This window comes from Myotis brandtii, unplaced genomic scaffold, assembly GCF_000412655.1.
Source record: "Myotis brandtii unplaced genomic scaffold, ASM41265v1 scaffold209, whole genome shotgun sequence".
Taxonomy (NCBI): domain Eukaryota; kingdom Metazoa; phylum Chordata; class Mammalia; order Chiroptera; family Vespertilionidae; genus Myotis; species Myotis brandtii.
This window is the reverse complement of record NW_005357806.1, coordinates 1,728,094-1,733,448: the sequence shown is the minus strand read 5'-3', so window position 1 is coordinate 1,733,448 and position 5,355 is coordinate 1,728,094.

Genomic DNA, 5,355 nt, shown 5'->3' with positions numbered 1-5,355 from the left:
TGTCCTCCCAGCCTCGCTGCTTGCCTTCCCTGGGACTGCCCTGTGTCGGTGGGTCTCCAGGGGTATAGGCTTTGGTGCTTTCCCTGGTGGGCAGACCCCTGGGGATGTGGGCCCAACAAGTCCCAAATTTATTGCCAACAGTCTTAGTCCAAGTTCTTCATAAGTAGTACATGGTATTTCTGTAACACTAGGGGGATTTACTGATTTATTCTCTTCCTTAGTCCTGTTAACCCCTAACCTGGGGAAACAACCTTTCTCGGGGAGGTGGTCCTGGTTAAAACACATAGCGCTTAAGAGGGGGAGCGAACATATGTCATATACGCCAGGTCCCTTGAAACATAAGCTGTGCAGATGTTTCTTCCCTGCAGCGACTGCGTCAAGCAGCAAGGGTGGATCGGCTTCCAGCACTGAGGGTGGAGTTTAGATGGACAGCTTATGTCTGAGTTATCTGTGCAGGCCAGGACAAGGAAGCAAGAAACCCAAAAGCTCACTGGTCTTACATGAGCTGGTTTTGAATTTATTATCGAGAATAGTCATACTGCTTTAGTCTCTAAGATTCTCTATTTCTCATTTCTATCGCATATGTTGCTTTATTTGATTTTACAACAGTTAATTGGATCAACAAATGAATATGTGAGTTCTTAGGAACTATAAAGCACTGTACCCAGCATTGAAAAGGACACACACACAAACTCATAGATGAAACAGATCGCTGCTTGCAGGAATGGGTGGGGGCGGGCAAAATGGGTGAAGAGGTACAAAACCCTAAATAAGTTATGGGGATTTAATATACACGTGGCAACTACAGTCAGTCATGCTATATTATATACATGAAAGTTGCTAATAGAGTAGATTTTAAAAGTTCTCATCACAAGGGAAAGCTTTTTTTGTAACTAAGGTGATGTATACTGCCAGAAGCCAATTCTAGCATGTCATAATTTCAAGAGTTTCATCGAAAGGTTGATGGAACTTGGGGACTCAACAGGGTTGAGTCACACATGTAGTCACCTGTTGGGAATGGCTGATGGCATTTCCCCAAACCTGAAAAGGGATGATTGCTTGGCTGCCAGACAGCTCAGGGCATCTTAATCTACATGTTATGGCCTCCTACTGGCCAAACACCTGAATAGCCGTAGGCTAATTCCCCAATTCTGACAATGGACTCTGTATATGAAAACCCTGACTCTTTGAAGTGTATATCTCTGCCTCGCCTCAGGACAAATTGTGTTAATAAAAAACATGGGGCCCTGAGACAAGGAGAACTTAGAACTTAGATCTTAGTTTCCTTTAAACTAAGCTCCTCTGACCCCCAAATGCCTTTCAAAATTATGCTTCGTCTCTGGACTCTTATTTAATCTACGCACAGCCTTCTCCAGATTTCCTGAACGCTTCTTGATGCCGGAACAAGAACCCCGGCAGTATACTATCTAAACTTATTATAGTGACCATGTCATAATACGGGGTGGGCAAAAGTAGGTTTATAGTGGTGAATACATGAACACAGAGTTTATTTTTGTATTATTATTTATCAATTATTGTATTATTTATCAATTATTGTGTTATTTATTGTATTACAACTATAAACCAACTTTTTCCCACCTTTATATATTTAAATATTGAATCATGTTGTACACCTGAACTAATATAATGTTACATGTCAATTGTTTCTCAATTTTTAAAAAGGAAATAAAGTTACAGGTTTTTTATGAGATTATTATAAAAACAAGGGTGCTCTTTCTGTGCTGACTGGAAACTTTGCCAAGATATAATGTTAAATGAAAAAAAAAAAAGAAAGAAGCAGAAAAGTCTGTATAGTATAGTCTTGTTAATGTTCTATATGAAAACATGCAAAAGAAACTGGTAAGAATGGTTGGCTTCTGGAAGAAAACTGGACCTCTCTTTAAATGCCACAAATTCAACCCACAGGCTTTTGACATTGATCTTAGAATCTGATGGCCAAATGGCTGAGATCACAGCTCTTACTATGTCTTAGATAAAGAGTTATTTTTCTAGTGAAAAGTAGTACAGGTTTTATTTCTATTCATGTCGCTCATATATATTTTCACATGTGGTAAACCCCAATTTACTTTCCAAATTTCCACCCAATTGGTGATTTATCCAGACTTTGAATGGCTTCTAGGTTCTTTCCACCTTGGACAGAATCCAAGTGGACTGACTCGAAGATAAATCATTCCCTCCTCACTTGCGTGTGCGTCCTGTCAGTATTTCTGGGAACATTATTTTGTCAAGTCAGTGTAAATGCATATGTTTTTAAATGTTAAAATGCAATGGGAAATAGGTAGCTTGAGAGAAAACAAGACTGCAGATAAAAAGAGTGAGCAAAAAGAAAGAAATAAGGAACAAGAAAAATTAAGGATTAAGTTAGTTAAGGCCTAAAGTAAGAAGGATTACCTGAAGGCATTAAGAAAACTAAAAAGCCATCAAAAACTAGTTTAGAAATATTCCTTAGGAGGGAACAGGGGATTGGCCACTGCAGGGGGTGGCTTATTTGCATTTTTTTCTGAACTGTATTCATCCTAAAATAGAGTGTGTATACCCCATGCAGGGTGCACATTTATCCATTAGGATACAGGATTAAAAATTAGAATTTTTATATTTTTAGTTCCATTTGTATTTAGTTCCAATATGTATCACTCCATACATCATATATTCTTTCAATAGTACAGTAGTCCTCCCTTATTCGTGGTTTCACTTCCTACAATTTTGGTCACTTTTGGTTGACCTAGGTCTGAAAATATTAAGTGGAACATTCCAGAAATAAACAACTTGTACATTTTAAATAGCATGCCTTTCTGAGTAGTGTGATGAAATCTTAGGCATCCCCCTCCATTCGCCCAGAATGTGACTCATCCCTTTGTTGGTTATCTCCATGCTATAGATGTGCCCTGCCTGTTAGTCTCTTAGTAGCCACCCCGGTTATCAGACCCATTGTTGTGGTCTCACAGTGCTTGTGTTTAGTTGACCCTTATTTTACTTAATAATGGCCCCAAAGCACAAGAGTCGAGATGCTAGTGATTCAGAAATGCCAAAGGGAAGCCATAAAGTGCTTCCTTTAAGTGAAAAGGTACGTGTGTGTGTGGGAACAACATAGTATATAGAGGGTTTGGTACTATCCATGGTTTCAGGGGGTCTTGGAACATATGCCCCACAGATGATGGGGGACTAGTGTACAGTCATGAGCTACATAACGATGTTTCAGTCAATAACAGACCCCATCTACACTAATAAAAGACAAAGATGCTAATTGACCATACCTTCGCTATGCCCATCAGCCAATCAGAAGAGTATGCAAATTAACCCAACAAAGATGGCCATTAAATTTGCATACTGCAGGCAGAGCGGGACAGCACCATCCGCTGCCTGCCCCTCCACCATCCGGGCCTGCTATCTGCAACTTGACCCGGGGCGGCTGGGCAGGACAGCAGGGATCCACCAGCCCGACCGGCCGCCAAGGCGGCAGAGATGGGAGGGAGCCAAGGCGGTAGAGACGGGAGGGAGCGAGGCAGCAGAGAAGGGAGCGAAACCCACTGCGTGCTTTGCTCCCTTCTCTGCTTCGCTCCGGCCTCAGGAAGCCCTATTCTTGCAGGAATCTTCCTGCAACGGGCCTCTAGTATACAATAATGGTCTCTTAAAATTATAATGAAGCTGAAAATCTCTATCATCTAGTGAGTCATCGTCATGTGGCAGCATGATGCATGACTCTTGTTTGTAGTGATGCTGGTGTAAACAAACCTACTGCGCGGCCAATCGTATGAAAGCACAGCACATTCAATTACGTACAGCACATAATACTCGCTAATAAATGACTATGTTAATGGTTTACATACTCACTGTACCATAACTTTTATCATCCTTTTAGAGTGTACTCCTCTTACTTATTTAAAAAAGTTTACTGTAAAACAGTATGCCATGTTACGCCTGCAGCAGCCTCATGCATCCGTTTACCGCATCCCTTGATTGTATCATTTTCTCTTGTGCTTGTATTGTTTTGTTCATTGTAGCCCCCAAGTGTACAAAACCTGCTCCTTAGGTTGCCAGTAAGAGGCCACATTGAGTGGTTGACCTTAAAAGGAAATTAAAAGCAACTAAGGACGATGAAGGTGGTGATGGTGATGGTAATTGCTCATGTTCCATTCCACCACAGCTACTATCTTGAAGAGCAACATGACAGAAGCTGTTCAAGGACCCACTTCACTGAAGGCAACAAAACTTCAAGAAGGGCCTCTGTCAGACCTGGAGAAACTTCTAATGCCCTGATGGAAGGCCAGACGCCGTGCGTAGCCCTCTCAGCACCAGGACCATCACAGCCAAAGCAGAAGGTGTGTTTGTGATGCTAACAGGCTGGACCTGCCTGTGGTGTTGAATGTACTGCCAGCTCTGGGTGGTTTCAGTGATCCAGGAATTGTCATTCATTACACAGTATGAAAGTGCGTGGTGGCGATTCTGGGAGTGCAGATGTGAAGGCGGCTAAAGAATTTTTGGAAACTCCAGAGGTGCTGATTGTGGAGGGAAATTACCTGCCAGAGCAAATATTCCATGTGGATGAAACCTCCCTGTTCTGGAAACAGATGCCTGAAAGGACTTTCATCCACAGGATCAATGCCAAATCAATGCCAGGTTTCAAGACATTTAAGGACAGGATACTAGTCTTGCTTGGGGACAATGTTTGCAAGCTACAAATTGAAGCCCTTTTACTCTAACACGGCTTTCAAGTGTATCATCAAGCACACACTGCCAGTGTACCACAGAAGCAATGAGAATTCGTGGGTGACCCAGCTCCTCTTCCATGATCCCCTCCTGTGTATGGTACTGTCCTAGACCTTCACATTCACTCCCCACTCACTCACTCACTCACTCACCAAAGGCAGCTTTCTGCAAGCTCCACTCATGGTAAGTGCTGGTACAGATGTACTATTTTTTATCTTTTATACCATATTTTACTGTACCTTTTCTATGCTTAGATATATTTAGACACACAAATACCATTGTGTTACAATTTGCCTATAGTCTTCAATATAGTAACATGCTGTACAGGTTTGTAGCATAGGAACAATGAGCTCTACCATACAGCCTATGTGGTAGGCTATACTATCTAGGCTTGTGTAAGTGCACTCTGTAATGTTTGCACAATAATGAAGTTGCCTAAGAATGCATTTCTCAGAAAGCATCCCCATTGTTAAATGACTCGTGACTGCAAGGTGAATAAGGTCTGAGGCTCTAATGTACTAGTACAACATGGTGACTATAGTTGATAACACTATTGTACAATTGAAATTTGATAAGAGAGTAGAGCTTAAACATTCTTGAAGGGAGGGAGGGAAGGGAAGAGAAGGG